The following is a 13,027-nucleotide window of genomic DNA, read 5'->3' on the forward strand; positions in this document are numbered from 1 at the left end:
TTTTGCCAGCACAATAATAAATTACATTTTAAAATATATAAAAATAGAAAACATTACATTGCTTCAATGTGCTTTAAATTGTAATAATATTTCAAATCACTACTGTTTCTATTGTATTTTTGACTAAATAAATACCACCTTGCTGACCCCAAAATGTTTGAACAGTAGAGTGTTTGTAGTGAAAGTCATAATGACATGATTTTAATTGTCAAAGTCATTAACTGGGTGGCCAGCAAAGCAACCGCCTTTGGTTTTCGGACACAGTCCATGTGTGGTTCCAAATGTCGCTCTGTTCAGTCTTGCTTCATCCACAATCAAATCTGTTTTAATTAGGTGTTTCTTCCAGTTTGTCACTATGTCTATTTCTAGAGATCTTAAAGTGTATGTGATGGCAAGAGAGAGACTCAGATATCAAAGCAGGCACTTTCAGCATAGCCACAGGTGATAATGAATGTCTTAACGAATTAGCAGAGCTGTTTTCACTGTTCTTCTGCCTCTCTTCTCCCAGCCCCCATCACACAAACCCCTCCTGATAACCACATACCTGTGCCAACTTAGCCTGTCAGCCTGTGAATTTCAGATAATTGATGTCCATTTTATGACACCATTCAATAATGTTGATGTAATAGTCTTAGCGAGCCTATCTTCACGTCTATCCTGTGACCTTCCAGCTCAGATTGCTCACACACCATTGGCTCGGCTCTCTTTCACCTAAAGGCCTGTTAAGATTAAGTGGTTCTGCTTCTCTGCTGGATGATTTCTAAAACATTAAGATAGATGGAGGTTGAGAATGGAGTTGGGCTGTTTATCAAAGCATGACTTACCTGGCCAGAGTCAGGGATCTGTACTAAAAAACACTGAAGACATCATGCCATATGCCACCAGAGCTACAGTATCGCAGCAAGGCTTTTTTCATCTATTATGAGCTGATTTATTGTCGAATATTATGCTAAAGAGCCTTTGAGCTATTCTGCTATTCATCAGAGAAGCATCACATGCTTTTCGCCTCGTTCACCTATTTTACCCTCTTTAATAAGTGTGTAGAGCATTTTTTTGTCCTTGGTAGAAGATTTATCAGTTTACTTCTTTGGAAAACCTGCTTGACTGGTAGATGTGCAAAATGTTGAGAATCTGATTATTGTGGATTATGGAATACCTTAATGATGGATTTGTTTCTTACAAAAACGCAGCTTTTCATTTTACAAGACATTAATTCAGGGACTGTAGTGTGGATTAATTATTGTGATGTTTTTATCAGTTGTTTGGACTCTCCTTCTGACGGCACCCATTCACTGGTAAGCAAGTGATGCAATGCTAAACTTCTCCAAATGTGTTCTAATGAGGAAATAAACTCATCTACATCTTGGATGGCCTCAGGGTGAGTCAATTCTCAGTATTTTCTATTCCGTTAACCCCATGTTTGTAATAAACCCTCTACAAACGACATGCTCACCCCCAAACATTCTGCTATTTATTCACTCTCGTGTTGTTTCAAAGCATATGGTTTTATTTTTCAGTGGAACACACAAAATTGAAAAATAAATAAATAAATCTTTACATAGATGTTTTCCATACAACAAGATTTAATAAAAAGGAAAAAAAGGAAGTATTTTAATGGGTTAAATCAGGTGAAAATTACTCTTTAAGACTGAAATTGACCTTTAAATGGGAAAAGTCTGATTAATACACTGTAAAAAGTGGTAACCTACAAATGTTACCACTTTTTACAGTGTATTAATCAGATTTTTCCCATTTAAAGGTCAATTTCAGTCTGTTCCTCACAGAAAATATCATATAGCTTCAAATGATTTGTATTAAGTATTTTTTTCTTCTTCTTGAGATTGACATCCCACAGTCACTATGAGCACTAAAGATTGAAAAATATTGAAAGATTCTTTCAATAACTAAAAAAAATCATGTCTTGCAATAATAGATTGATTCCCTGAAATCCCAGTACTTTGTTTTCCCCTTATGTTTTCTGTTACATCTAGTTTTTAACATAAAGAGTCTGAGTGTGTGCGCGTTACAGAGAGAGAAAGTGAAACAGAAATAGATGAAGACAGAAATAGAGATGGACGGGCAAGATGGTGATTTTGATTATCAGCTGTAAATCTGCAGTTCATATAAGAGTGAAAAGAAAGAAAAGCACAAGCCAGAGAGAATTAATAAGGAAAAGACACAGGATAAAAGAGATTGCATGAAGGGTTGGGAGAGATGAGGTAGATAATGGTTGAAAGACAAAAAAAAAGAGAGAGAGAGATGGGGAGGTAGGCGAAGGCTGTTGATGGAGGTTTATATGACTCTCTCTCGTGTGTCTGGCAGGCCAATAAACATATCATACTTCCATAAAGGTGGAGCACAAAAGATGGACGGAAGCGAGAGGCAGGCTAATCTTTAAATCCTCCAGCAGCCTGTCTAACACTGACTCTCCAAGGTCAGTTTATTAATGAGCAAACAGACGGAGAGGAGAAATCATGCTAGAGAGTGTGGGAAAAGCGTGAAACTTCACCCAACACACACTCACACGTGTAACATTCAGCATTGAGCTTTAATCGAGATTTTCAAGCAACCTTCCTTTAACCTTGAATTAACCGAGGAGACTGAAAGAAGTAAAAAAAAATACAAATTTATTTCATGCCAAGTATACTACATTTTCATAGTTATGTACTCAATAAAATGCCCTGCTATTGTACTTTTAGTATGCTAAACTGTTATACTTTAAGTCAGCTAAATTGGAACAACTAATTTTGTACTTAATGCACTTTAATTGTGCGGAAGAAGTGCTGAAGTCTAATTAAAGATATACTTAATATACGTGATTGTGCTAAAGTGGAACTATTGCAAATAGACTTTAGGTACACTTTAAATATCTTGCATTTAAAGACCGATATTATTCAAAGATCATACAATCCTCATCAAAACTTACATTAAAACACATTTTAGACTTCATATTAAGAAATGTGCATTGTGCACAAGAAGTACGCCAAATAAAATTTAATTATAATTTGTATATCAGCAAGTCTCGAGTTATCTGTCAGTAAATATGTTAATAGATTTGAACAATACTTAGTATGAAATAAATGTATTTAAAAAAATTTTTTTTTTTTTACTAGGGCAGGGTTTAGTTATTTTATATTTATGCATGCCATTTTTAAGAGCTCATGTTGTTTTAGTATCTCTGAGATACTACTAGTTTTTACTATTAATTTGAATCAGTTTTCATTTTCATTTTAGTTCAAGTTTTAATATTTAAATTTACTCTTTCAATTTTAGAGATTTTAATCAAGTATCAAACTCACAGCACTAATGAAAATGAGAAAAAGTTCTTTATATATTTTATTTAACATAAAATGCTTTTAGTTTTAGTTAACTAATAACCATGGCTCATATTCATGTAATACATTAAAATTAAAATGAATTTTCTACACAACAGGAACATTTGAAATGAACCAGTCAGGGCAAAAAGGTGACTAAAACTGATGAAAAACTTAATAGAGTGAAATGGTAGAAATGCTTTCCCATTTACAGTCGTAAGAATCTTGATGTTGAGATATATATTTAACTTTGTTCCATTTGTTCCTATCATAATTTCTCCTACAAGCAAACTTTAAATAAACATCTAAAACAAAGTTGATGCTCCAATAAAACACTAATGGAGAACTCCATTAAGGCTCTTGAGCTTTGAAAGAGAAGTGTGTGAGCAAATGAATCCTCTGTGAAAGTTCCTCACATGCTGACCTGTCGTAAACCTGGACAGGCCTGTCAGCAGGGTTTGTTCTGGGTGAGAGTGGGTGTAGAGAGAGCCGAATTACTTCCAATGAGCTTTAACGAAGCGGTGCACTTTAGGGATGGTATTGTGGGGTGGATTTTCATGAAGGATTTAGTTCTATTCCAGAGCAGGTTGGTAGGATGTCGGGGTGCACTTCCTGTCTTCCGAGCTTCATGCGCAGCAGTGTAATTTGTCCAGCCTGGGGCTTAAGCAGCAAAGGAGGAAACAGCAGAGATCCCATTAGAATGGCCTTCCTGCTGCAGGAAAATTGCTAAATATTAATCAAACATTGATTAAAGTGTTAAATCTTGGACTCATTATTCACATTTTCCTACTATATCCCTCGCTCGCCATGTTCTCCGCGCTCTATTGTATTTTGGGTTCTCTCCTCTTCCACTTTTCTATTCAGTATTCAGGGTGGGAAACGCTGAACGAGTACACACAGGGGACTAAGAGAAAGATCTGAAGCTCAATAATACTTGTGCCATTGTTCAGGGCTTGTACTTGGTGGAGTAAGAGAAAATAAATCCACAAAGGTCACAATAACCCATTCTCACAGCTACCAAAAAAAATGCAGGAAGATAGATGGACGGGTAGATAGATACATAGATAGAGAGAGATACGGGGACACTATGTTGACATTGGCGGATGAAAAATTTTAGTGGTGAACCAAATTTTTACTGCCGCAGTGAAACCGCCCCGAGGGCTTATTGTAGCCTAACAATATTTGCAATGGTCAATTCTATGTGCAAAAATACATTGGTACAGAAATGAATCTGCTAAAACAGCATTTTATCATTGGTGTTTTTAAATGCAGAAGCAGCCTACACACTTTCAAGCTCTAGAAAATAGTAACAACAAAATATAAAGTGAATTTGGTATCCATAAAATTGACTTTTTATCCCTCACGGTGTGAAACTAATGGAGAAAATGAATGCATGGCTGAACAATCTAACCCTAAAGTTAGGCTTTAACACACGGATCTTAAACTCAAAATCACTGTCCAGACAATGAGACCGTTACAACAAATACAAGTGGTTTAACAGCCATGACTTTGGAGCTATACAGTTATAGGTGCAGTTATTGATTTATGAACTGAAAATCCAAGTGACTCATTTGTCCTTCACATCTACCCTACTGTCGATATGTTTAGTGTGCAAATAAGACCTGAGATCGTATTCAAAGGCAACTTCGATTTTCTCGTTGCAAGAAGAGACAAGAAACATTAAGCTAGCTTTGGAACAGTCAGAAGTTATCTAAACGTATAACAAAAAAAATACATAAATCAATTCTCACATATGATATTTGTAAATAAAATATATTCCATCAACTGAGGGCATGTCGCAACAAGTGCTTCAGTGCAGCCTTTTTTCCCCAAATAGCTATTATAATGCAGATATAATGCATGTTTTTTTATTAAAAAAAAAAACAGTTTTAACAAACACTTAATTGTTATGTTAAAACCATATTATATGTTCCAACAATGACTTTTTTCAAATAAAATGTTTTTTTATTTTTTTACTTTGCATTGATCAAAATATACCAGAAAAATGTATCATGATTTTTTTTTTTACAAAAATATGAAGCCGCACAACTGTTTTTAGCATTGCTAACAATATGAAATCTTTCCTGAGCACCAAATCATCATATTAGAATGACACTGACACTGAAGATAAATTAAACTTTGCCATTACAGGGAAAATAAATAAATACATATATTACAATAGAAAGCAGTTATTTTATATTTTTAGTTTATAGTTTTTACTGTGTTTTTGATTGAATAAATCTTACCAAGCCCAAACCTTGAAATGTTTGTGGATATAGCAATTGTTTAACAACCCTATAAAGAGAAGAACTACGTGACAATATTTAAGACAAAACTGATTAACAAAATTGATTAACAGACCAAATTTAACTATGAGCACTTAGAGGGCCGCATGAAACAATGTTGCGGGCCAATAGTTTGAAACTTTAATGCACAGGAATTGGAAAAAAGAAAACGCTCTGTTCGACAAACACCCACATGAAAACCCTAATGAGGCAGAACGATAAAACAAGCCCTACTTTCACGAACAGGACTCGGTCGTGTCCCTCGTTCTATTTCATCTTATCTCTATAGCGTGCCAAGAGCACACGGCTACATTTACAGGCACCGTCGCATTTTAAAACTGAATCTCTGACTGTGTTTTTCACAGAGAGCTTTCACCGGGATAAACCTCACCACGCAGGTTTTATTCCTCGCTTTTATATGGCTTTATCTATCCTGCCTTAATTAGTTTAAGTAAAGAAGCTTCCTGCTGCAAGCTATTATGGAGCAATAAAGAAGCAATTTATGAGTTTATCAATAAGAAACGTTTAGATTTCCCCATTGAAGGGGAAAAGAAAAGCAGAAACGTGAAACAATAGGGAAGCCAATGTGAGAGTCTAACAATCGGTTTCTGCTGAGGTGAGCTGTTCGCCGCAATTCATTCATAGTTACTTTTTCAAAATGGGTTCAGAGCTACTAAACGTCTAGTCTCGTGTAGCCAGACCTTCGAATCCATGGCAGCTTTCATTGGCCAAGGCCGTTTGACCGACATGTCAAACAACCAATCACAGTTCGTTTAGTTTCAGCGTCACATTTCGGGGCGTGGAAATGTCGTGGACATATTTGATAGATTCTGTGCCGCAAACTTTATATATTTCCTAAATTGAAAATCCAGCATTTAGTTGATCCTGATAAGCGCTCGTCGTCACAGTTGTAAACATGACGGATTTCTTCTTCCGTGAGGGGGTTTGGCGTGACGGCGTCTTTGTTTCCAGGCGGAACGTTAAAGAACGCGACACACACGTCTCCCGGAAATCCTGTATAATTCAACCAATCCGATGACGACTTCGAAACTCCTGAAGTGTTTCCACTTTTGTGTGCGATATGCATCAGATTTTTAGCCAACTTTCCGTGGGCGTGACGTCTGAGGCTGAGACGACTAAACGTCCACTCGTCCTTCAGGATATGACAGACATTAAAATCATTACACTTGTGCAGACAAGTCAGCGTAGCAGGGCTGAAGTGGATCAGACCGGCTGCGTGGCTTTGCATTAGAAATCGTCTGTTTCCACGATTAGACAGCGTGGCTGTTTCTCTCTAAACTCTCTAAAACCAAAAAATAAAAACGGCTCACTCGCATGAGCATTCAGCAAGCCGTGGAAAAGTCATTTCCACACTGGCTGCGCAGCCGGGGAGGATCAGGCCTGTTAATCTGTTTCAGATCCTTTACAGAAGCGCATCTTAGAGAGCAGGAGCGAGCGAGGGAAAACACTACATCTGAGTAATCCGCATTTGAAACAAGCTATACATCACGCAGATGGGAAAGCAGGGGAGAGGAGAGAGAAAAAACGGTGGCACGGATGGTGAGCAGAACTAACCGTTAGCTTCCTCTCATCTCTTTGCCATGGGATACCAAAGTCTTTGCTCTATTTCTGTCGAACAAACTACCCAGGCCTGGGGGGAAAAAAGAAAAAAAAGTCTTGTGCTTATTAAGACATCATTTGTTTTATTTTATTGGCCCGTTATAATGAGGGGGACGCGTGTGGGTGGTTATGTGGTGTCCTGGCCTCTGTGTAGGACACCATCTATCTTTGCACAAAGCACCCAGCTCAGCTGCTCCGAATCTCCACGTATGTGTGATTAAAATATTTGTGTGATTAATCACAGCAATGTGACATTCTGTGTCGTAACCCCACGCTGCTGTCGAGAATGTAGTGGTGACCGATTTTTAAATAAGCTGTGCGCAGTGGAACGAAGTTCACTATGCATTTTATTGCCTGAATGTGGAGACAGAATTCAGTGTCCTGCATTTCAAATGCCTTGTACTGTATCTGCGGCAACACTTCCTAAATTACAAGTGCTAAAATGTCACTGAAGAGCGCGAATTTAAATGGCTCTGAAGCCCTCCTGTGAATATGGAGAACATATGATGTTGAGAAACTAAGGAAAGGTGGTCTAGTTTAGTGAAATGTGAATTAGTAGAAGGTAAAACTTTAGCAGACTTTCAAGATAACACGGTCTACCTGTTTCTATCAGTAGGATAGACCGAGTTCCTGTGTGATATCAGCTCGTGCTTTTCAAAATCTGGGAAGTGCTGATGTTAGATGTCTTAACCAGGCAATACCTTTCCAGTCTCAGGAAATTTGTAAACATAATACCAGCCAATCAGTTCATATTTGAAGTTTAATATACAGCTGTAGTAGGATGCGTAATGATTGATTCGCTTTCGAAACAGGAAGTTTGTCACCATCAAATTTGGTATGATAAAGAGTTAAAAGCATTGCTAAAAGACAAAGAAAGTTGACCTTTTGGGGTAAACTAGCATGTACACCACCACTCTAAAGTTCGAGAGTCAGTAACATTTTTAATGTTTTGAAAAAAGTATCTTATACTAACCAAGGCTGCATTTATTTGATCAACAACAACAACAAAAAGTATTATTACAATAAAAAAATTATAGCAAATAAGCATTTACTCCAGTCTTGATTCTTCAGAAATCTTTTTAATATGCTTATTTTGGTACTAAATCTTTTATTGTTATTATCTATGATGACAGATATACTGCTTAATATTTTGTGAAAACGTGTGAAAATATATATATATATTTTTTTTAATAGAACGGTCTTTCTTGTCACTTTTGATCATTTTAAACACACGCTTGCTGATTAAAAGCATTATTTTCTTACTGGCCCCAAACTTTGAATGGTAGAGTAGATACTCTCAAAGCTGCCAGGCCACAAAACAACAATTGTATTTCCTTTAAAGCGATTGTCACTTGTTTCTATTAATGCACATATCATTAAAAAGCCACCAAAGTAGTCTGACAAGCCTGCCTCTTCTATCAAGAGCAGCAAGCAGGTAATAACCATATCAAGGCTGCATTCTTAGCACACTATAAGAGGTGTGTGGATGTATTAGCATGCTAATGGCTCAATCACAATGTCTTCTGAATAGAAGTAGAGAGGGAAGAGAGAGGAACTCTATTACTGGACCTTTGAAATTCTCAGAGAGCTAATTGTTACATATCTCAGAAAATCACAAATAACTCAATCTTTCACTCATCTCTCTTCGAGCTGGGTCCCCTGCTTTCCGAGCTGTGGGTCTATGAATGCACAGTGTTCATTAGCAGAAGGAGAGAGTAGTGATAAAAGGTCAGAAGTGTTAAAAATGAAACAGACCAAACATTACACTTGCATTAAACCTGCATTTTAAGATCAAACCAGCATGGAAACTGGAAGAGCGTGATGAAGATTAAGAGTGAAGAGGTAAGAAGATTAACATCTCGCACTATTTCTTCCTAAAACACTTTAAGAAGGTTCCATTTCTGAACATGGACTAACAATGAAAAATACTTCTAAAGCATTTATTAATGTTAACTTTAATTTCAACATTATTCAAAATGTTATTTCAACATTTGAAATATAAATAGTTAATCTGTTATTTAATGGAACTGAGCTTAAAGTACAGAGACAGCGAAATACGCCACAAACAGACATAAACATCTCGCATTAGATTTCAAAGTGCAACATTTCAATAAAGATGCATTCAAATGTTTTTAGCAGTAAAAAAACAGAGAAGTGTGAATTTAGCGTCATACAAAACCAATCCAAAAAACAATTTTCAGTTACCACTGCCACTGTAGAAATTATTCATTTATTTTTAGCCACGTTTTTGGAAGTATCCAGAAACATTCAGGCTGCAAGTGAGTGGTATTTACAGTTGGTCACGTGATCTTAAAATAGTGATAAAAAAGTAAAATGAAGCCCGTTTTATGCTACTGATGACTGAAATCGAGCTATATATATTCAGGCAACCAGAATATTATTTTTTATAGGCTCTTTTGACTTGGTCCAAACAACCACAATGAAATAACCTAGAAACCGCATAAAGTGCTAATACAATCAGAACCAAGTGCTGGGTCAAGATTAGGCCCAGTTAGCCTCCTGCTGGTGGATCATGTAAATACACCATCTGGATCGAAAAGCATCTTTCTTTACTGACAGCAATTAAAAATTGCTGTGGTCTGATGAAATATTTTTTAGCAAGCAGCATATAAATATTTAATGTAAAAATATGTAAATATTTCATTACACTATATTAGACGTTTTACCAGTGCCCAAGGGCTCTTAACAGTGTGAAATGGGCTTATATTTTTTCCATTTGCTACCTTTGACATAATCATAGTTGCTAGTGAAGGGTTTGAGGCTGTGCACGTTCTCATCACGGCAGCAATGATGGCAAATGATGTAACTTCTCAATCTTACAGAACTCCGCACTCACCTTAGCAACTCACCCACAACACCCCAGCATCATGGAGTTTCTTTAGAACTAGTAGAAATTAAATCACATTTTATTCTGTTAAATAAGCAACGGTATGCTTAACACACTTCCTAGGATTGGTAACTCTCAAAAGACACAAGGTCTCAGATTGTTCTGCTCCTTGTGAAGAACAAAATGAGATTTTAATCGAGCTCTTTTCTGAGACATCGTGAGCCTTAAAACACCATCGGAGGCAAACTCTCTCAGGCCTTACTCTATTGTAGCAAGGATTGAATTAGCAAGGCTGCTCTCCATTTAACGTCACATTAGATCTCCACACACACACACACTACATTACAGAGTGAATAAGAGGGGCTCTGTGCGATCAGCTCACAGGAGGGGTAATGGAGCATGAGGTACAGGGGACAGACAGAGAATGAGAGAGCATGAAACACTGCACTTTATGATGTCTGCTCTGCTAGGAGACTAAGTGGACCTGAGTCTCAGTTTTTATAATATGCTCTTCATTCGGTTAAACATCATGAGCGAAATATGACCCATGTCTCGGGTGAGTTATGGATTTGAAAGGGTCATTAGGCAGGGCAGAATTTGTAACTCTGAGATTTCCAACTACAAATAGTGGGATCAAACTGTTTAAGACTAGTATAAAATGTTCTGTTTGGCTTCTTTTTCATTACAAATATAATAATATAATATAATATAATACTTGCTGAATGAAATCCAATACTTGTTTCTTACTAAGTCTGGGATGCTGATTTTAAACATATTGCCTATTTTGCTCTAGTACTGTACATAACACTTTTTCATACAACATGATCTGCATTTTTGCTTTTTAAAGCATTTGTAAGGTGAAGTCGTCTTTTATTATCCCTTAATCACCAGAAAAACTATGCTATAGAGACGTGATTCCTGTCTTCCTTTGAACCAGGTTCATTCTCTGTCGTTTTCTATATGTGGGTTTTACTACATTCAAATAGCATCAGAAAACATTTGCCCACCCTGAAAGAATCCTGACCATACGTGAAACAGCATGCTACTGTTGATACAGTTCATGGACATACACTCTTAAAAATAAAGGTGCTTCACGATGCCATAGAAGAACCTTTTTGTCTAAATGGTTCCATAAAGAACCTTTAACACCTGAAGAACCTTTCTGTTTCACAAAAGGTTCTTTGTGGTGAAAGAAGGTTCTTCAGATTACAAAAAGCTAAAAAAAGAGATGGTTCTTTAAAGAACCTTTGACTGAATGGTTCTTTGTGGAACCAAAAAAGGTTCTTCTATGGCATCACTTGAAGAACCTTTTGAAGCACCTTTATTTTGAAGAGTGTAGGACAAAATTCATAATTATGAAAAAAGGTCCATGTTCCTCCAAACACATTTTATGGTTCAGTAAACACTACTTGAGAAAGAAGCAAAAAGCATTTTACTCCATCATTTTTACATTGGAATGTCAAGGGTGCTTGAAATTGCAGCACTGCAAATGATCACGCTGATGTTCTCAGAAACAACACTGTTCAAATCGCAACACAAAAACATACTGTAAATGAGTGGTTCTTAACTGCTGAGGTTGCAACTCAAAAATGGGTCGTGGGTCTGTTCTAACAGGGTCGCATATAGCAGGGAAAAACAATGCGAAACGTTAATAATAAAATGTAAGCGTATAATCATGCATAGTTTGGATAGCACAAATCGATCTGATTTTTGTTTACTGTAGTATGATAATGAGTTCTGGTACTCTACTGGGTCACCACTTGATGTCCAATATAAAACTGGGCTGGAACCTTAAATAAAGTGCATTTATTTTAGAGAGAAAAAGTGAAGTTCTCGCTCTGGGCACTGCCTTTGCTCTCATGGAGATGTATTGCTTTAATATTCTGTGAAGCATCATTTACAGGCAAAGGATCTAGTGTGGTCATTCACAGGTAAGGTGCTTGTCTAACTCGGGGCAGCTTGGTCTGTTCCACTTTAGCAGTGCCACGTTTATGCGTTTCTGACAAACACAAACACACACACACACATTTGTGATGACTCACAGCGATAAAGCAAAACACTCACACTTACAACTTAAAGCACAGCAGTGACAGCAAGCAGTAATGAATGCGGAATGAAAACGAAATGTCATCTAAAGACACAGGCCACTTCCCATTGGCTTTGCCAAACACAGCCATTTTTCTTGTTAATGTAGCATGTCGAATTTGTAACGCGACGGCGTGAAAATGAAAGGTTGCATGTCTCACTTGGTTGGCAATATGTATTTGATACCAGCAGTAAATCAATGCCCTGTGCAGAAACACATGTTAATGGAAGCCACTAAATTGGAATAGAATTTGTTTAGGGCGCAAGAGAGAGCAAGAGACAGCAAGAAAAACTAAGCCATCTGTTTTATGTCACTGGAAAATGAGACGATTTAAAAGGAAAAAGAGATGTGTGAGGGGAAGCTAATTTTCCATTTTGAATCACTTAAAAAGCTCTTTAAAAGAACAGGATGGTCCAACTGATTAAAATGGGGGTTTTCAATCTTTACAGAGCCAGTGATTCCAAGCCTGATTCTCAACCAACCAAAAATAAAATGCATAGATGCATATGTATATACAGTGGGTACGGAACAACCTGCCAGAACTGGAGAGGCTCTGCAAGGAGGAATGGCAGAGGATCCTCAAATCCAGGTGTGAAAAACTTGTTGCCTCTTTCCCAAAAAGACTCATGGCTGTATTAGATCAAAAGGGTGCTTCTACTAAATACTGAGCAAAGGGTCTGAATACTTAGGACCATGTGATATTTCAGTTTTTCTTTTTTAATAAATCTGCAAAAATGTCAACAATTCTGTGTTTTTCTGTCAATATGGGGTGCTGTGTGTACATTAATGAGGAAAAACATTTTACTTAATTGATTTTAGCAAATGGCTGCAATATAACAAAGAGTGAAAAATTTAAGGGGGTCTGAATACTTTC

Source organism: Sinocyclocheilus grahami, unplaced genomic scaffold (genome assembly GCF_001515645.1).
Source record: "Sinocyclocheilus grahami isolate Dianchi unplaced genomic scaffold, SAMN03320097.WGS_v1.1 scaffold358.1, whole genome shotgun sequence".
Taxonomy (NCBI): Eukaryota; Metazoa; Chordata; class Actinopteri; order Cypriniformes; family Cyprinidae; genus Sinocyclocheilus; species Sinocyclocheilus grahami.